This window comes from Gossypium arboreum, chromosome 2 (genome assembly GCF_025698485.1).
Source record: "Gossypium arboreum isolate Shixiya-1 chromosome 2, ASM2569848v2, whole genome shotgun sequence".
Classification (NCBI taxonomy): Eukaryota; Viridiplantae; Streptophyta; class Magnoliopsida; order Malvales; family Malvaceae; genus Gossypium; species Gossypium arboreum.
In genome coordinates this window covers 62,204,277-62,226,716 of record NC_069071.1, presented here as the reverse complement: position 1 = coordinate 62,226,716, position 22,440 = coordinate 62,204,277, and the positions used below count along the sequence as shown (strand labels likewise).

Genomic DNA, 22,440 nt, shown 5'->3' with positions numbered 1-22,440 from the left:
CCATAGCGATGGTTTTGGCCCCGTTTTTAATGATTTTCATGTTTTTGAGATCCTTATAACATAATCTAGCTATTTCAAGGACTAATTTGAAAGAAACATGAAGTTTAAAATTTTACCCATGTTAGATATTTGTGTATTTTGACGTCTAATGGTAGAAAATGCATGTTTGGTGTTAGATAACAACTTTTGCTTAGTGATTTTCGGTAAAAATGTCAAAAAGGACTTATTTGTAAAAGTTATAAAATGAGTAGTAAAAGTGTGATTAAGTGGAAAATGTAGGCTAATATGAGTATGAAAATGGTTCGACTAGGCTTAGGTTTTGATGAAATTGAATAAATTTCATTTTACGAGCCTAGGGACTAAATCGTAAAAATATGAAACACTAGGGGCAAAAATGTAATTTTGCCATAATATGATTTTTGGGCCAAATTGAATAATGTGAGTATTAAATGAGTTAATTTTGTTATTATAGGTCAAGCAAAACGAGGTTCGGACCTAGATCAGGGGAAAAACAAAGTGTTTGACGATTAGGTCCAATTCTACTTATTTTATACCGAGGTAAGTTCGTTTGTAAATAATGTAATGTTATATTTATGTTTTAAATGCTTTAATATTGTATGAATTTTGTGATTGACTCTTTAGGTGTATTCAAAAAAGTTTCGATAAGCGAGAAATCCCGGTTGAACCTTAGGAATATAATAGGATACGAGTGACATGTCACTAGGAACACATGTGTATATGTGTTTATGTAATCCGAGTGCTGGTCTTGTACGTCCTACCAGTGGCTGGGTATTCTGGCATATGTTGCGGATACCTAATAGCTTGTGTGAGCAGCCCTGTGTAGCTACGTCCTAACTGATAGCTTGTGTAAGCAGGCCCGTGAATAGCTCGAGAGCGATCCTATATGTGCTATGAGATAGAAGGTAGCTTTAGCTACATATATGGAACTTATGTGCAAGATTTTCCAAGTATCCGATAATATTCCAAGTGCTCAATGGGAATGTCAAATATGTGAAAAGATGTGGTTGTGTTACGAGTTGGTACAGGTATGTACGTAAAACTCATAAGTAATAAACTCGATGGGTGATGAACTCTTGGTAAGGTTGTGATTGAGAAAACTATGACTATGAGATTTTAGTAACATTTATGTTATCTCACATTATATAAATTGCATGATTAAAATGTGGTTAAGATGCTTATTATTTGCACATGAACTTACTAAGCTATATAGCTTACTCCCCTTTCTTTCCATTGTCTTATAGTGTCACCAAGCTAGCTTGGGTTTGGAGATCGTCAGAGATCCATTCACACTATCAACAATTATTTTGCTATTAATGAAATCAACATTTTGAGTTATGGCATGTATAGAGGACTTGGTCATTTTTTTATGTGTCATAATTATTTTGGCCAAATGTGTTGGCTTATATTGGTTAGAAGTTCATTTTGTATAAGGCCATTTGAAATGGGCCAATATTGGTTTTAAGTATATTCTTATTATGATGCCTTCCATGAATGATATGTTGATGTCTTGGTTGTGGATGTTTAGTTGTATGTATATGTTTGGATTGGTGCTATGTTATGTTGTGTAGTTGTGTGCACTAAAGGGTGGCAAAATGGCTTGGTAAATAGCCTTATCTTTGTCCACACTAGTAGACACACGGGCATGTGTCTAGGCCATGTGTGACACACGGTTTGCCCCACGAGCATGTGTATAGTTCGTGTGTCCCCTACACCTTAATTTTGAGAAACAAAATGTTCAGAACTGAGCACACGGGAAGAGACATGGGCGTGTGTCTGAGCTATGTGGACGACACGGCTTCAACACGAGCATGTGCCCTGACCGTGTGAAGTCTGCACCTATTTTAGGAAAATTAATTTTCCACACGGCCTAGCACATGGGCGTGTGACTTGGCTGTGTGATCTCAATTCGTTCATGAGTTTCAAGTCAGAGAGTTACATGGGGTCGGGACACGGGAGTGTCTGACCACATGACCTGCCCACACGGGCATCTGACCCCTGTATAGCAGAAAGATTTTCTATGTTGTGTAAAAATTTCTAAAGTTCTCATTTAGTCCCGAACCACTTTCAATGCACGTTTTGGTCCTCATAGGCTCGTAATAGGGACATTGTGATTGTATATGAATGGTTTTAATTTGGGCACAAATTTATAGTCGAAATTGTATGTTTTTTCTATGATAAGTCAGGTAATGCCTCGTATCCTTTTCTGGCATTGAATACGGTTAAAGGGTGTTACATAATTTCTCGGAAGATTATGTTCAAATCAATTCCTAGAAAAGATTGGAGAGGTCATAAGCGGTCCCGCTTAAGTTCCAATCTCCTAGACATAATTTATTTAAACACATTAATCTCAAACATATACCTCCATTCATTTATTTAAAAAGAAAAATGAGAAAAAAAATAAATATATGATAAAATGAACGATATTTTATCCTGCTCAATTTTATCTCGTCAATAATGTTTTAAGCGCTGAGCATTGACTTGAAAATTACCTCTCTTACCTTGAAGTTAGACAACTCCATATGGAAAAACTTGGTGAATCATAAATGGAGTGGACCAACGTGACTTTAACTTACCTGGAAAGAACCTTAATGTGGAATTGAATAACAAGACTTGCTGACTTGCTTCAAATTCTCTAACTCGAATGTTCTTGTCATGCCATCTTTTAAGCCTTTCCTTGAATAGTTTGGCATTCTCATATGAAAACATTCGAAACTCTTCTAACTCATTGAGTTGAAGCATTCGTTTCTCTTTAGTAAGCTTAACATCCAAGTTGAGTTGTTGAAGAGCCCAGTAAGCTTTGTATTCTAACTCTAAGGCCAGATGACAGGCTTTCCTAAAAACCAACCTATAGGGTGACATCCGTAAAGGTGTCTTGTGTGCAATTCTGTAAGCCCATAAAGCATAGTTTAATCTTTTGGACCAATTTCGTCGGTTCGGACAAACTACCTTATTGAGTATGCATTTTATCTCTTTGTTTGCTAGTTCAGCTTGCCCATTCATCTGTGGATGGTAAACTGTGGCAACCTTATGCTTTACTCCATGTTTGTTGAGTATCCATTTTAACCATTTGTTCACAAAATGGGACCTTTCATCACTGATGATAGCTCTCGAGGTTCCAAACCATACGAATACATGCTTCTACAAAAAACTTTATCACAATCTTAGCATCGTTCGTCCTATATGCCTTGGCCTCAACCCACTCAGACACATAGTCTACTGCTACCAATATGTACTTGTGACGAAAAGATGGAGGGAAAGGACTGAGAAAGTCAATACCCCAAACATCGAATAATTCTACCTCAATTATGATTGTTCAGGGCATCTCATTTCTGTTGGTATTGTTTCCAACCCTCTGGCATCGATCACAACTTTTTACATAAGAATACGCATCTTTGAATAGCGTTGGCCAAAAGAATCCGGCTTGCAATACCTTGGCTATAGTACGTGTAACTCCAAAGTGTCCCTCACTCAGAGCTGTGTGACAATGATATAAAATCTTATGTACTTCATCTTCTACCATGCGTCTCCTGATCATTTGATCTGTACACTTTCTGAACAAATATGGTTCTTCCTAGAAGTAGTACTTCACATCGTGAAGAAACTTTTTATTTTGTTGATATGACTTATCAGGAGGCATCAAACCACAAGCCAAATAGTTAGCAAGATTAGCAAACCAATGAGTATTATGGACATGATTTACCTTAAGTATGTGCTCATCTGAGATGTCTCCTGAATGGGTATAAGTGGATAATTTCCTTCTTGCGACTTCAATCTAGATAAGTGATCTGCTACTTGATTTTCTACCCCTTTTCGATCTTAAATTTCTAAATCGAATTCTTAGAGTAGAAGTACCCATCGGATCAATCTCTGCTTAGTGTCTTTCTTGGCAAGTAAATACTTAATTGCTAAATGATCCGTATAAACTGTTATTTGGGTACTTACAAGATAAGGTCAAAACTTGTAAAAAGCAAACACAATAGCAAGTGGCTCTTTTTTTGTTACCTTATAATTCAGCTGAGCTCCTATTAGAGTTCGACTTGCATAGTAGATGGGATGAAAATTTTGTTCCTTCACTGGCCCATCATAGCTCCTATCATGAATTCACTTGCATAACACATCAATTCAAATGGAAAATCCCAGTCCGGTGTGACGATAATGGGTGCCAAAACTAACCGATTCTTCAAATCATTGAAAGCTCTTAAGCACTCATCATTAAATTTAAACATCGTGTCCTTCTCCAATAACATGCATAAAGGTTTAGCAATTTTAGAGAAGTCCTTGATAAATCTCTAATAGAAACTGACGTAGCCCAAAAATCTCCTAACACCCTTCATAGATGTTGGAGGTGGGAGTTTCTTAATAACATTTGCCTTTGCTTTATCTACCTCGATCCCATGTCTCGTTATCTGTTGCCCTAGAAAAATACCTTCTCGTACCATGAAATGACACTTTTCCCAATTAAGTACGAGGTTTGTTTCTTCACATTGCCTTAGTACCTTGGATAGATTGGCTAGGCAATCATCATATGTATCTCTGAATACTAAAAAATCATCCATAAAAACTTCCAAGTACTTCTCAACCATGTTAGTAAGAATTGACATCATACTTCTTTGAAATATAGCAAATGCATTACATAAACCAAATGGCATGCTTCTAAATGCAAATGTAGCATACGACCATGTGAACGTTGTTTTGTGTTGATCCTTCAGTGCTACTATGATCTGATTATACCCCAAGTATCCATCAACAAAATTGTAATAGTCTCGACCCGCGAGTCTATCCAGCATTTGATCTAAGAATGGTAAAGGACAATGGTCTTTCCTAGTCCCCTTATTCAACTTTCGGTAATCGATGCAAAATTTCCATCCCGTAACTATTCTAGTCTGTATTAATTCATTATTCTCTTTCTCAACGACCATAATACCTCCTTTCTTTGGCACGCACTGGACCAGACTTACCCACGAACTGTTTGAGATGGGATAAATTATACCTGCATCTAACCACTTAAAGATTTCTTTCTTTACTACGTCCTTCATGATGAGGTTCGGTCTTCATTGTCTATCAATCATCCCTTTCTCGCCATCTTCTAGGATGATCTTGTGCATGCATAGTTGTGACAACCCTAATGTGACCCTAGTCGGGAAGTGGTTTCGGGACCACAAAACCGAGTCATAAAAATAATTAACTGTCATATTTGATGCTTATTATATGTATATATGCATGTGTGAAAATTTCATATTTGAATTTTGTTAATTGTAGGTGAATTTTAGTAAATAGGACTTATGTGAGAAAATTTAGAAATGTGCTAGGCAAATGTAAAGTGGCCTATTAATGCATGCTATAGAAATGGTGGGTTTGCATGTCAAATTGCCCAAAATTTGAGCTAGTGGCCGGCCATGCTATGGGTCATAGCATATTTTAAGCATGGTGTGTTAATGTTTCATGTTGGAAAGAATAAAATAAAAGAGTTAGTAATAAAATAAGGGGATGAAAGGTGATGAAAAAAAGAAAAGAAAAAAATGTGTTCATCCTTTAACATCTTTGGCCGAAAATTCTAAGGAGAAAGGAAGAAGAAATGTTGAAGAAGTTCGGCCATGCATGTAACTAGGCTAAGGTACGTTTGATGTTGCTCCATGAGATTCATGTATATTTTTAGTTGTTAGCTTGAGTTCTACCTAGCCCATGGTTTAAATCTTTGCTATGTGAAGGAGATGATACTCGGCCATGGGGGTTGTCTTCTTGGTTGGTGTTTGATGTTGTGTTGATGAGGTATGAAGATGATAGAGTTTGAGTGCTCAACAAAAAGGATTGGATGTGAGTGTGTGTGAGAATTTGAAAAAGGTAGGTCTTAGCAACTTCATGAAGCATTCGGCCATGGTAGGAAGTAGAAGAGAAATATCGTTGTTGTTCATGTTAGATGAAGTAAAGAAGTTGTGTACTAAGGCCGAATGTGACTTTGAATACTATTGAGTAATGTATGTGTTTTGAATTGATGGAATGGAGAGGATGCTTTAATTTTGTTATGAATAATTATATGTTAAATTAAGGGTTGCTAAGTTAGCTATTAAGGTGAAGTGCAAATGTTAGTATTTGATTACTAGTGTATATATGTGTTTTAGCCGAACTTTGAACTTGAAACAAAATGGTAATTAGTCAATACAAGTGACCATATTTGTAGAATGTATTAAGTATACAATCGGCCTCACCATAGACATGCATATTCGGCCACATGAATGAATACATAAATTGATGTTGTACGTTCGGCTATAGGTAAGCATATTGATGGCTTTATCTTGACTTAGAAAATCGGCTAAAGGAGAATATTGGCTAGTAGGTTGAATTTGATTCATGATTTCATACATATATGACTCTAATGCCTAATATACATGGGCTAAGTACCTTGAATTTCTCCTTGATGTTTAAAATGATTAAATCAATTTATTTGTTAAATTAAGCTCAAGAGCAAAGGGGAACTAAATCTGACAAAGGAAAGGAAAAGGTGATCGAATAGACGTTGAAATCGTTCGACAACATCCGAGGTAAGTTTTCGAGTAATGGAACTTAGATTATGATTCGATTAGGTCATGACATATAAGTATGACAAATAAACGGTGATATAATGATTCTACTTGAATTATATATTGAGGTGATTAGTTTATACCTATGACGGGTAGCCGAATGTGTATAAAGATCATGTTATAAAGCCAATCAAAATTGTGCTCTTTGTATGTGGCTATTGAGCCGGAATTAGTAAGTGTGATAAGTGTCTTGTGATTGAGCTTTGGTAATGAAAATGAAATATGGATGTGTCATGATTTATTGATACATGTGCATGGTTATTCGAATGATATCCGGGCTAAGTCCCGAAGGCTTTTATGCTAGTGACTATATCCGGACTAAGATCCGAAGGCATTTGTGCGAGTTGCTATATTCGGGCTAAGACCTGAAGGCATTTGTGCTAGCGACTATATCCGGGCTAAGTCCCGAAGGCATTTATGCTAGTGACCATATCTGGGCTAAGACCCGAAGGCCTCGTGCGAGTTGTTATATCCGGCTAAATCCCAAAGATACTTGGGTTTGGGAATGAGCGATCTTGCTGTAATAATTTCAATTAATACGCTCGTAAAATCCCAATGATGAGGTATGTTTCGTATATGCATTGGAATAATTGATTCCTTCTAAATAATATTCGCTCAATCGATTAACAAGCTTCCGGCTTTTAGCCAAGTTGATTCCTTATGTATGAATATAAGGGTTGGAAATGTGAAGTAGGTATGATTGTGAGAATATGTGTATATGAAATTATTCGTTTAGTCATATGAATGCTATACTTCAGTTGTTCATGATTTCATTACTCAAAACTTACTAAGCATTAAATGCTTATTCCGTTTCTTTGATTCTTTGTTTTATAGATTTTGGTTCGTCAGCTATCGGACTCGGGGGTGTCAAAGTCGAAGTCATCCACATTATCAAAGCCCTTTTGGTACTCATTTAGATGAACTCTGAAAATGGCATGTATAGGACTACCCTTTTGTTGTTAGTCAAGTACTTTGGTGTTGTATATTTTTGGATAGCCATGCGAAAATGGCTTAGATATTTTGAGCATAGTGTTATAATCATTTTGTATGTAAGTGGTTATTGAGAGGTGTGAATATGCTTGGCAATGATTGGCCATTGGAATGGTTAATCATGATCATATTTTGTGCTATATATGCTAAAGGGCTAGTTGAATCATGGAAACTATAAAATAGGTAAAGTCTACCTTAAAGGCAGATGCTGACAGCAGCAGTGATGTAAATTTGAAAAATCACTAAAAATAGTAGCAATGGAATTAAATAGTGAATAAATTATGTAATCGAACCTTGATGAATCTACTTTCATATGGAAGAAACGAAACGATCATATGAGTCGTATTTTAAGAGATATTTAAGTTTTCATGGAACAGGGCCAGAGCGATTTCTGTATCCCCTGATTTGACTTTGGAAATTCACTATAAATTAACCAGAGATAATTAGAAGTCATGCCATATATCTATAGATTCCTTTTTGAGTCTAGTTTCCTTAGAAACAAACGGCATAAGTATTGAAGCCCTGTACAGGGAGATATGTAAGTCGTAATGCATGAAGGTCAGAGCAGTCGAACCCTGAAACAGGGGAGACTTTAACTAATAAACTGTACTAATTGGCCAGACCAAAAATTGTAGAAAATTTGTAGATGGACTTATGGGTCTAGTTTCAGGAAAAATTTACGGAACTGGTTTTCGAGTTTTGGAACTCGAGATATGATTTTAAGGTGACAAGTGACGATTAGCCGACTTGTGCGGAAATTTTAAATGAACTGTGTTTTACAATGAAATAAGTCTGTTAACACCTCATGTTCGACTCCGGCAACGGTCTCGGGCACGGGGCGTTACAATACAGACGGACTAATGACACGAATATTGGCTATAGTCCATCTAATAGCCTCCTTGAATTGTTTCAATATTAAGATGAGTTTCTCTTTTTTCTCTTCAGTTAACTCCGCTGAAACAATCACAGGTAAAGTAGAAACATTACCTAAATAAACATATTTTAAATGTGAGGGAAGTACCTTCAGTTCTAATTTAGGTGACTCCTCAATTGACGCTTTTGACTGGACATAATCTCTACTTTGTAACTCTAAAAACTCAAAGTGGGATTGTGAATTAAATACCCTTTGATTAGCTTCTAGCAAAGCTAAGTATTCATCCCCTTCTTCATCACTTGGAGTGTTTGATGTCAAAATTTGCTCCAACGGGCCTTCAACATAGTTGAGTTCCTTTTCCATGATTAATTCCTTTAACTCAAATACTACGGAACAATCATCACCTACGTTAGGAAATCATTGAAACATAAAAACATTAAATGTTACCAGATTTTCCTGACTACGCATAGTAAGCTCACCCTTCTGTACATCAATAAAGGTCCTTCTAGTTGTTAGAAAATGCCTTCCTAGGATGATTGGCGCCTTTTTATCTACTTTAAAGTCTAGAATAACAAAGTCAGCAGGGAAAATAAATTTATCTACACATACCAATACATCCTCGATTTTTCCTTTTGGATGTGCTAAAAATCTATCTACTAATTGAAGTGTACCTGTAGTAGGCCTAACTTCACCTATGCCCAACTTCCTAAATATAGACATCGGCATCAAGTTAATGGTCGCACCCAAATTTCATAGTGCCTTACCATAATATGTTGCTCCTATGTTGTAAGGTATGGTAAAACATCTAGGATCCTTCAACTTTAGGGGTACTTTTTCTTGAAGATATGCACTGCATTCCTTCGTCAGGGCTATCGTCTCAAATTCTCCTAGCCTTCATTTCTTCGACAAGATATCCTTCATGAATTTGATGTAATTTGACATTTGTTAAAGTGCTTCTACTAATAGAGTGTTGATATGAAATTGCTTCAGTATGTCTAGAAATTCCTTGAACTGGACTTTCTACTTTTGCTTATGAAGTCTTTAAGGGTAGGGTGGTAGAGGATTCTTTACTGGAACTATTGATTCATCTTATGTGGCAATTTTGCATTTAACGAAGTCTTTAGTTTATTAGAATTGACTGGTTCAGGAGTTACCTTATCAGATTTTACAGATTCTGGTCCCGGTGAAGCTGGAATTTCAACTCTTGGTTGAACTTCCACTGAGTCTTGAGCATCAGCTGGCTCTTCTTCAACTTTGACAGTGTTAGGCTTTAACATCTTTACGCTTCTTAATGTCAATGCTTTACAATGCTCTTTCCCCAGATTTTTTGGATTCTCTATATCATTAGGCAAAGCACCTTGTGGTTGGTTCCTAACTTTAATTGCAAGCTGGCCCATTTGGTTCTCCAAGTTTTTCAATGTGGCTACTTAGTTTTGGATCAAGCCATCATTTTTGCTATGTATGCCTTCAACAAGTTTTCTAAGCCATTGGAAGATTCAGCTTAAGGTTGCTTCCGAACTTAGGTAAAAATAGGTGGCTAGGTAGATCTAGGTTGGGCATAAGTGCTACTGGGTCTAGCCCCTTGGTTACTCCAAGAGAAATTAGATTGGTTTGATGGGTTGTAAAAATTGGATTGTAGCCCTTGCCTTCCTCTGTTATGGTTCTGTTACCCATGTAATACAGGAATTCTGGGTTAGATGTGTAACACCCCGATCCCGAGACCATCACCGGTGTCGGGCACGAGGGGTTAACAAGTCAAGTCCACATATTTTGCCCACCAATTTGACAATTTCAGTCGGGCTGGAAAACTGCATCACTGTCGCCTTAAAAATCATATCTCGAGTTTCAAAACTCAGAAACTGGTTTTGTAATTTTTCCCTGAATTTAGACTCATATATCCATCCATGTATTTATTTCTAGAATTTTTGGTCGGGCCAATTGGTACAGTTTATTAGTTAAAGTCACCCCTGTTACAGGGATCGACTGCTCTGACCTTCGCGCGTTACAACTTGAATATCTCTCTGTACAGGGCTTTAATACTGGTGCCGTTTATTTCTAATGAAACTAGACTCAAAATGGAATCTGCACATATAAGGCATGACTCCTAATTCTTTCTGGATAATTTATAGTAAATTTTTAAAGTTGTGACAGGGGACCCAGAAACCATTCTGGCCCTGTCTCACAATAGCTTTAATATCTCTTAACAAGTAACTCCTATGACCATTTCGTTTCTTCCATATGAAAATAGACTCATCAAGGTTCATTTACAAAGCTGATTCACTATTTAATACCATTCCTACAAATTTTGGTGATTTTTCACATTCACGTTACTGCAGCTGGCAGCATCTGTTTTTAAGGTAGGTCTTACCTATTTTGTAGTCTCCATGAACCAACTAGTCTTGCCATACATAGGTCCACATATGATCATTTTAACCATGCCAATGGCTGATCATGTGACCAACATTCCCATTTCCAATTCATAGTCACATCATGACACCCTATATATATATACAAACCGCAAATAGTCTAAGTTCATTCTTCACTTTTACGAGCCGTTTTCGCATGGCCGTACACATATACATCACCACATTTTTAAACCAACAAGGGGTAGTCCTATACATGCCATTTCAAAGTTCAACCAAAATTTATACCAAAATAGAGGCGTTGATAGTGTGGATGACTTCGACTTTAATGATCCCGAATCCGATTGCTATCGAGCAAAATCTATAAGATAGAGAGCCAAAGCAACGGGGTAAGCATTTTTATGCTTAGTAAGTCTCAAGGAATAAAATCAGCTTTAATTAAAGCATTACATTCACATAACCAAATACATCATTTCACTAATGCACATTCACATAATCATACTTACTTCACCATCCCAACTCTTAGGTTCATACACAAATAACGGCTTCGTTAAGGCCGATAACTCGTTCCATCATAGGAGCGGATATGCATACGCTACTCCTACTCCTAGCAAGCACACACCACACTTACCTTGTTATTGGGAAATTTCACAAGTGTATTAGCTGAAATTTTTCCAGCAAGCTTATAATTTTCAAATCACATACCTTGAGCTTAACCGGATATAGCTACTCGTTCAAACGCCTTGGGACATACCCTTATATGGTAACCCGCACCAAGGCCTCACGGACTTAACCCGGATATCACGATTGCACAAATGCCTTGGTCTTAGCCCGGATAGAATGACTTCGCACGAATGCCTTGGTCTTAGCCGGATATAGCCACTAGCACCATTGCCTTGGTCTTAACCGGTTATAATTTCCAGCATAATTGTCTTGGGCTTAGCCGGATATCATTCAATTTCTCATGCACACATACATCAATAATCATTGGACATACATATTTCATTTTCGTTACTAAGGCTCAAACACAATTATAATCATTAGCATAATCGCCGCCGGGACTTAGCCGGGTAGAATTCGAATACTCATACACACATAAATCAATAATCAATACATCCATATTTCATTCCACATAATTCAATTAAGGTCACTTCTTGAGGACTTACCTCGGATGTTGTCGAACGGCTTTTACGGCTATTCGATCACTTTTTCCTTCCCTTGTCCAATTGTGGCCCTCTTAGCTCTTGAGCTAATTCAAACAAATTCAATCTATTAAAACCTCATTGTGCTAGCTTATGGCGAATATGACAAGGAGTTTAAATGGTCATATGGCCACTCTTTAGCTTGAATACACAATGGTCATGCACATTTTATACTACATCAAGCAATTCAATACAATTTATTCGAGCATCAAGGAAAAGCTAAGGCCTTCAATAGGCTACCCAAGGCGAATATTCATGTACATGTTGAGGCCAATTATGCACTTAATACCTCACAAAAACAGCATGCATTTTACTAGTTAATGCTTTGCATATTGTTGCTCAAAACTTATAATATAGCATCAAGCACTCATATGTGTGCTAGGTAGAATGTGCTTGCAATTTCACAATCATTCTTCAACATCTTCTTCTTTAAACAAACATATTCATCACTTAGTTCACAACCAAAACATCATGTGCAAACATATATATACATATATGAGCATGGCGAATTTCAAGGTGTCCATAGCCATCCAAAACACAAATTTTAACTAACATGCAAGAAGCATGAACCATGCTCATGAATGCATCATGGCGAATATGACAATCATGCCCTTTTCAACTTCAATCATGGTTAAACAAAGAGAAAACTCAAAATCTTACTCAAGAGTAGACAATCCATCATTGCATGCATCATCATCAAGCTTCACACTTGGCATGCAATGGCTTAATCACCATAACAACTTTGGCCAAATACCATTTCCATGGCATAACAAAGATTTGAACCATGGCTAACATGCACATCAAGTTAGCAACCAAAACATGCATGAAACTCCTAACACAACTTCATACATACCTTAATCTTGGTACAAGTATGGCCAAATCTCCTTCTAGTTCTCTTCTAAACCAAAAATGGAGCAAAAATCCTTTCTTCCTCCTTATGTTTTTCGCCAAAAAATGAGAAAGGATGAACAAATTTTTTGTTTTCTCTTCTTGGTTGCACGGCAATGGGGAATACTACTCTCTCATACACATTTTTTTTTTCATTCTTTTCTTACCCATGCTTATTTGTTTATTATTTCTCCCTAATGCCCAACAAAACATGTTTCATGACATGTTTAGCCCATATCTCTTTGTCATGGCCGGCCATCACTTGTAAAAAGGGGGAATTTGACATGCAAGTCCATTATTTTGCATGCATGCTTTAATTAGTCATCACACATTTCCCTATCGTACTTTCAAAGTTCACTACTAAGTCCTTTCTAGTGGAATTCGCCTTTATAACACTAAATCGAAACATCAAATTGTCATACACAAATTAACATATATCATAGGCATCAAAATAAATTTTTAATTATTTTTATGCCTCGGTTTTGTGGTCCCGAAACCACATTCCGACTAGGGTCAATTTTGGGCTGTCACAAGATGGACATTCTTTGAACGAATGTTCTTCCCCACAATAACACAAGCTATACTCTCAAATTGATTGAGTGGTTGTGCTGCAAAATTGTTAAACCTATTAGTGGTAAAATTTTTAAGCATTGAGGATATTGAGGATACCTGAGATGCAAGTGAAGTGAGAGCGTCCACTTCATGTACTTCAGTGACTCATCTTCTTAACGCTGCTCGATTGGTTGGCCACTGACAATTATTACTGGCAATCCTCTCAATGATTCCATAAGCCTCGTTATAAGACTTAAAAAGGAGAGCACTATTACCAAAAGCGTCTACTACCATTCTCGTGTGAGCATTGAGACCATTATAGAATGTATCAAGTTGGATGCAATACGGGATTCCATAAAGAGGGCACTTCCTTAATAATTCTTTGTACTTTTCCCATGCCTCATACGAGGACTCGTCATCCATTTTTTGGAAAGTAGGGATATCATTCCTCAACTTAGCATTCTTGCTAGGCGGGAAATACTTCATAAGGAATCTTTTTGCTAACTCTTGCTATGTGGTAATGGAATGTGTTGGCAATGAGTTCAAATAGGCTCGAGCTCTGTCCCTTGGCGAATATGGGAACAACTTTAATCGTAGTGCATCTTCAGGTACTCTGGCTAGCTTAAAAGAATCGCTCACCTCCATAAACAGTGCTAAGTGAAGGTAAGGATCTTCGATAGGCATTCCACTGAATTGGCCCATTTTCTGAAACATTTTGAACATAACCAGCTTCAGCTTGAATTGTTGTGCCTCAATTTAGGGTCTCCTAATACCCGAATTAAGATCATGAAACATTGGCATGTCATACTGTCTTAGAGCTTTATCCCTGTCATCAGCATTAAGGATAGGATTTTGAGCAGGGTTTGCTCCATTTCCTTGATTCAGATTTTCGTAGTTCATCTCTTCGGTCCTTCTTTGAACTACTTTCCTTCTTCATTATCGAAAAGTTCTTTCAATCGCAGGGTCTACGAGGAGTAAATCAATAATTCGATCAATACTCATAGACACCTGAAACAAGAAAAATTAATTAAGTTAAAATTGAACAAAAAAATAAACCAAAATGAAAAATTAACAAATTCACAAATAATGACCTTTAGAACAGTCCCTGAAAACAGCGCCAAAAACTTGGAATGATGCAAATGTACAAGTGTACATAATAGCTACAAGTAATAAAGTGACAAGTAAATGTCGAGTAATCATACCCACAGGGACTGTGTAAGAAAATTATTTATGAAATGAAATTCAATCAGTCTGGTGATTAAAAATATTTTGATTTTGAGTAAGTGATTAAAAATTAAATTTAACTATGTAAAATAAAATAAAAGTTCCAATGCACGATTCCAAAAGATGATTTTAATCAAGATACATAATTGTGTTAGATTAATTACATTTCTTAACTTAATATTACTAAAACAATGTTTATGTTGTTACAAATAAATTCACAGCAACTTGGTAATTTATTAACTATAGCACATACAGACTTACTAAAGTAACTAATCTCTTGAATATATCACTATGCCAATTCAAACAATTAATCAAGTTAAATAAGCAAATAAAAGATTAAGTGAGGTAACAATTTATACCGACATTGAAACAGTTTAATCACAATAATCTTGCAAGTTATGCAAGGCTAATGTACCATTTAATACTGTCGCTCATTTAACCCTCAACTACCTTAGAAGATTAAACATGCACTGATTAAATATTATGTCAATTAATTAAAATTTCAACACGATTAATAATTAATTCATTAGTTACCTCACAGTTGTAATGCAAGAATAACATAATCATCGTTTTACTTAATCAAACAATTTACTAAGACCTATAACAACACAAACATAATTTTAGTAACTTAAATGGACGAAATGCAATAAACCTAAAACTAATTTAATTTAAGCGATGCTAATTAAATTATGTCTAACTCCCAAACCCGGCATAGACGTTATGGCTAGATTGGGAAGGCTACATTAGGCACCGAAATGGCTAAGCTAACTTACGTTACTTTTGAAGACCATAAATAAACTCATTTTAGAGAAAACCGTAGTTTTACTTTAAGCTAGCTTAAAAGCATTCAGTCATTAGGTTGTGTATACTTAGGATTCATTTTATTATTGATGGTGTCGTTTTAGAAAAATCATTTGTTGGTCACTCTTCTTTTAAAAAAAAAAAAAACTAAATGTGAAACTGATGCAGTGGAAAAACCATTTTTCAAGTCATTTTGGAAACTTAGTTGTCTTGTCGATTTTTTTTTCAAAACAAGTTCCTTTGCAATGTAGCGGAAACTAGGGAACAATATCAAATTTTACTTAAGCTTGATACCATGCATTATCTGGTTATTATGCTTGAGTAATCCATGCAAAAATCCCCAAAAGAAAAGTTGCCAAGCCATAAACCAGAATAATTAAAAATTACAAGCCAAAACCAATAAAGATTGATTAATACTTATTAAGCATAATCTGAGGTCCAAGGTGATTCTTTGAATGCAGAGTTCGGTCCTAATTTTGAGATTTACCTGAAAAGTTAAACACTATTGGAGATGAGCTTATGAAAAGCTCAGTATGAATTGAACAATTGTTTAAATAGACAAAAACATCAAAGACAATGAAACATATTAGCATTAACAGAAGAAAACGGATCCATCATAGGAATTTCATATCATTACATAGCCACTATCAAATTGATGTCAAATGGTGTATGAGCATGGGACATCATTCATACGAGTAATAATCAATAATTTTGATACCATTCAATACAACACATATCATAAATAAATAACATTCGAATATGTCATGAGCATGATGCAATGCAAAAAGGTTCCTACCCATACCATCTGCTACACACCACGAGTTCCTTAGAACCCATCATCCAAACTCCAAAACATTATGGGCTTAAGCTCATCATGGTTAAAACCACTGATAACAATATGCAAAAAATTCTGCTAATAAAAGTAAAGACAAGCTGCCAGTAAAAATGCGATAAATCGCCATTCCCCTCAGTACTCTAGGTCTAGTGCACTGACTATGAAAATACAGACTTAATATGCCGTCGGTACTCCACAGAACTCTTTCATCAACCACAAAATCCTAACCCAAGGCATATGCAATATGTCATACAATCTCATACATAATCATATCTTAAAACTTTTCACATTCATTTGACATGCTTGGCATGTCCTAAATAATCACATACTTTCAGTAGATGGAAACAGTGTTTCAATCTTTCAAATTACCATTGTGTTGGTATCAATCAATATCATTCAATTTCACATACTTTATGGATTTTTATTATGCATAAATAGCACCCTTGTAACACCCCAAACCCAGCCCAGACGTTATGGTCGGATCCGACATGCCACATCAAAGCATTCAAAACATTTTACATTGTTGATCCAAAAAAAACTTACTTAGTGTTTTAAAAGATGATTTCATTATAGGTTAAAGTGGATGGAAGCTGTGCACCAGGTAGGAAACTGGAAAAGAGGAGGTGAGTCCATCGGACTGCTTAAGTACCAAGCTCCCTTCAGATCCAATCCTAGACATGCACACCGCCATTGCCACACCTTAACGTCATGTATATTTCTAGGAAACCGATTTGATTAAGTCCTTTTTAGGAAAAGTGACTAATTTTGGAAAATATCTTCATTGCAGAAGCTTTTCTTGTTGTTGTGTTATTTTGAAATCAATTACTGTTTTTGAAAACGCGCCCTAAAGCTATCCAATTCCAACAGTTAATATAAGTAATACCTATCTTAATAAAACATATCAAAACCATAAAAAATAATTAAGCGGCCTTATTACAACTTAAAACCCAAATCATAAAAATAAAAGAAAAGATGTCCAATTCACCGGAAGAAAACAGGAATTTGCAGAACATGTGGCCACTCCGAATTCCCTCACAGCTCCAAGCCTACTATGGTTGGGGTTTACCTACGTGGATAAAAATTAAGGGGTGAGTTTGAGAAAACTCAGTGTGCAAAATAACCCAACCATAGTCTAAATCAGCTCAAACCACAGAAACAGAATAAGTTGGCCTTAGCCCAGAACAGAAATTCAGAATAAAGCCCATAGGCCTATAACAGAACAGAACATATATTACATGTTTATGCAGAAACCCAACCCAGATTCATCCATAACACCCCCGTACCAGCCTTACACCATGTGGGGAGGCTACTCGACCCACCCAACCGCTACACACCACAGAAATATGCATCATGGCTGCCAGAACAGATAATGTGACAGAGTCACCAGATACAGATAATCGTGGCAGAGCCACCAGAATAGATATATGTGGCAGAGCCACCAGATCAGATAATCGTGGCAGAGCCACCAGAACAGATATATGTGGCAGAGCCACCAGATCAGATATTTGTGGCATAGCCTCCAGGACACTTCCTCCATAATATAACCTATGTCCCCATACAACAGAAATAATATGTCATGGCATACGTATACAGAAACAGAACATCATGCTTTTCAAAAAAAAATAACCTTGGGGGTATAACAGTAATTTTGCATACATAGGGGTGTTCAAGTAATTTCACTATTCTTAAGGTTTTCATACATAACATAGCCATTTACGTACGATCAAAAACACTTACCGCGTTTTCTTACCAACTTGGGCCCGTTGGCCCATTATCCCGTTTTTGGGCCATTAAGCCCAAAAACATCGAAATGCACGGAATCGCGCACTCTGCAGTCTTATCACTTTAATTTACCATATACATCAAACTATTAATCTCATGAGCATTAGCGCACTCGCAAGATATCAAAATACCGGCTTTTCGGCTTTTGCCGATCTAGTCTATAAGAGGGTGTTAGTTACACACCTGTTTGCGACGATATGCTGACGAGATCCACACACGAACCGCCTACAATTGGATTACTAACACGTTAATCTAACTATTCAAATACGAAATACGTATTAACCCCTTACAATATTCGGCCAACCACACCTACAGATCAGAGTAAGCTTATAAGAAATCAATAAGCAACTCATTAACAAATTTTTGTCAGTGTTTACCACATAATCATAATTTCACTGCAAGCTGTCTTCCTGAGCAACAGTCACTAAATCATTTATAACTAGAGCTACGAAACTCCAAATCAAGTGCCGTTAATTTTCCCTTAAAACAGACTCATATATCTTCTATCCATAAAATTTTCAGAATTTTTGGTTTAGCCAATCAATACCAGATTTTTCTCAAAGTTTCCCATGTTTCACTGTTTGACTAATCTGACCACTCTTCATTACGAATCAAAAATCTCATTTTACAAAATTCAAAATATGTTATTGTTTATTTCATTTGAAACTAGACTCAATAATATTTAACTACATAATTTATTCAGCTTCTAATTCATCTCCCACAATTTATGGTGATTTTCCAAAGTCACATTACTGCTGCTGTCCCAAGCAGATTTATTACCAAATCACTCTTTCACACATACCTTGCATGCATGTTATTTAAACATGTATATCACCAATCAATCATCACATATCTATGATTTTACTTAAGTATAATCTCCATTTCATCATTTTAAAGCACAACATGTTAGCCGATTTTTCCCTTTAGCATCTAAGGCACATGCATGCTCATTTGTTTGGCTCAACTTCACCTATCTTCCATTTTTCATCAAAAGAACATGAAACAACAACCATTTCCTTCATTTTAATTCATGACTAAATGCTCACAACACAACTAAAAACCAAAATATGCTTCAAGAGTTAGGGTAGAATCAAGAAGAACTCATGAACATCAAGATAGAAGCAAACTACCATGAACTTACCTTCAATTTTCTTCCCTAAGTGCCGAACATTCAAGAGCTTTGTCCTCTCCTTTCTCTTCTCTAACTTTCAGCTATGATGAACAAAGATGGACAAAACTTTGTTCTTTTCACCCCTTTTTATTTTAATAAAATTTCATATTTCATCCATTTAATTCTTTAATACAAAAGACATGAAATGTCCATCATGGAACATTTACCTAAACCATTATCATGAAACATTTACCTAACCCATTATCATGGAATATTTACCTAATCCATTATCATGGAACATTTACCTAATCCATTATCAATTTGTACCATGAATTATGGATATCAAGTGCTCATATTGTCTACAACAACATGATGGCTGGCCACTTCATGTAAAATGGGAGGTTTGTCATGCAAATCCTCCTATTTTGCACTCCTATTTATTTAGCCACTTCAATTTAGCCTATAGCATTTTCAAACATTTTCACATAGGTCTTATTTCATAATTTCACCCCCCTTTTCTTATGGAAAAAAAAATTAACTAAAATTGTCGGGTTCTATCTTAAGCTTGGACCTTCTAGAGGCCCACTAACATAATTAAACCTATGCCAACATTCACAGAATTCCCAAAAATTGGGGCGTTACAACCCTTTTCAGTACAAAATATAAAAAATATCTCATGCTTTTAAATCATATATTATATCATTCAGTCAAACATTCTCATATCTCATAACTCAAATATGCAATTACAATCTCAATCAAACATTTATACTATCAAACTAGCAATTTTGCTAACATGTCAATATTTAAGGCTCAAAACATACCTAGTTCAACCACTCACAAAATAAATAATTCGACTATTAAGCGAATACAATTAGAAAGCTAATTTATCAAATATAACATTATATTTAACATTTTTAAACAATTTTATGAGTTTAGTTTTCGTTTCCTCGCAGCACACTAGGGAATCTTCCAATTTTCCTTAATAATTTCTTAAATGAAACTAAACCAAAATTCAATATAAATACAATAAATTTACCATTAAAACAGCCCCCAAACACCCACTTATGAGTTCAAATCACCCAAACACCCACTTATGAGTTCAAATCAATCATTGAAATTATAACTATTTTATGAATCTAAACTAGTTAGGTTCCTTACATTGTATCGATGCGAACCGTATGTACAATCATTCTTCGCCTTTACGGATGATTTGGGGCGTTTGGGTCTGAACCTAATTCAATAATATACTAGAAAATAAGTAGCTACTTAATTATTAAATTCCTTCATTTAATCAATTCATAACCTTTACCCAGCAACTATGTCAGAATAACAATCTAGTTACCCTTAATTGCACTTACGCTTCACGATTTGTGGGTTTCTAATGGCCAATCGATCAAGAGCGTTTTTCCATAATTGAAATGGGTTTAAAATCTGATTAGTAGGGTTCAAAAACTCAAATTAAGACTGAAAAAAATATAAGCAAGAATCAAGAAACAAAACATCCCCCTTTCTTGCACATAGGCGCACGCACCACCACCCATGGTGGCCAAATTTGGGGCTGAATTTTAAAATAGTTTTAGATCTCATTAAAATATAGAAAAATAAATTTGAAATAATATAAAATCTCCCAAATTCTAGATCTGAAAATTTTGGTTATTAATTAACAAAATTAATCAAGAAATTAAAGAGAAAAGAGACATTACCCAAACTAGTCGAGAGAAACGAAAATGGCACATTCTTGGCAATGTTTGGTATCGATCTTGGAGTTCAAGACTTTAGATTTGGGGCTGATTTTAATGAGGAAAAATGAAAAAAATATGGTGGGGAACATGTTAACAGATCTTGTGGCAAAAAGAAAAAAGAAAGAGATGGTAAAATTAGGTGTAAGGGACAACAACAATGGAGGAAAGAAAACAAAATTAAAATCAAAGAGAAGGAGAGGAGGAGAGGAACATCTAGGGAAATGATGAGGATGATTAAAGGCTGATTATTAGTGAAAAATTAATATTTATACATAGGCTAACTAGGCTTGGATGGCCCACACATTAAAATAAGGGGTTTTTGTCAAAAAAATTAAATTATTTGTATGGGAATGGAATTGAAGTTAGGTGTAAGAGCCCAAATTTGACCTGGCTGAAAACCAAATAAAAAGGGATAAATAAATAAACAATTTAACAGTCCAAGTCCTTTTACAGCCCAAAAGTTAAAACCCAACTTGTAACACCCCGTACCCGAGTCCGTTACCGGAGTCGAACACAAGGTGCACACAGACTTAATTGTTTTCACAGTCCATAAAAAAAATTTCCAGACTAGCTGGTTACTGCATCACTGTCGCCTTAAAAATCATATCTTGAGTTTTAAAGCTCGAAAATCAGTTTCGTAATTTTTCCCTGAAACTAGACTCATATGTCCATCAACATCTTTTTTTCTAGAATTTTTGGTAGGGCCAATTAGTACAGTTTATTAGTTAAAGTCTCCCCTAATCCAGGGTTCGACTACACTGACTTTCACGCATTACGAATTGGATATCTCCCTGTACAGGGCTTCAATACTGATGTCATTTGTTTCTATAGAAACTAGACTCAAATAGGAATCTATACATATATGGAATTACTCCTAATTATCTCTGGTTAATTTAAAATGAATTTCCAAAGTTGGAGCAGGGATCCGAAACTGTTTCGCCCTGTTTCACGAGAACTTTAATATCTCTTAACATATAACTCATATGACCGTTTCGTTTCTTCCATATGAAAGTAGATTCATTTACATAATTTATTCACTATTTAATTCCATTCCTACTATTTTTAGTGATTTTTCACGTCCACATCACTTCTTCTTTGTCAAGATCTGTTTTCAAGGTAACCTTTACCTACTTCATAATTTCTTTGATTCAACTAGCCCTTTTAGCATACATGGCACAAGGAATGATCATGATTAACCATTCCAATGGCTAATCGTTTCCAAACATTTCCATACCTCTTAATGAACAACATACAAAATGATTATGATACCATGCCAAAGTGTATATAAGCCATTTTCGCATGGCTATTCAAATTTATACAAAATCAAAGGGTCTATGACCAACAAACGAAAAAAGTAGTCCTATACATGCCATTTCAAAGTTCAACCAAAACTTGTACCAAAAGGGGCTTTGATAGTGTGGATGACTTCGACTTGGTGATCCCGAATCCGATAGCTAACGAGCAAAATCTATAAAGC

The 22,440-nt window shown here is 35.8% G+C and overlaps 1 long non-coding RNA gene and 1 other non-coding gene across 2 annotated transcripts; one reads left to right on the top strand and one right to left on the bottom strand.

Annotated features, from left to right (window-relative positions):
* Positions 1 to 13,817: 13,817 nt before the first annotated feature.
* On the top strand, positions 13,818 to 13,924 carry LOC128289456 (small nucleolar RNA R71). Its single transcript, XR_008279105.1, has one exon. It is a non-coding gene; the product is annotated as a small nucleolar RNA R71 (small nucleolar RNA).
* A 3,232-nt stretch (positions 13,925 to 17,156) lies between these two features.
* LOC128285509 (uncharacterized) lies at positions 17,157 to 17,614 on the bottom strand. Its single transcript, XR_008275952.1, has 2 exons — positions 17,564 to 17,614; positions 17,157 to 17,394 (listed from the first exon to the last, which is right to left on the bottom strand). It is a non-coding gene; the product is annotated as an uncharacterized LOC128285509 (long non-coding RNA).
* Between the last annotated feature and the right edge of the window lie 4,826 nt (positions 17,615 to 22,440).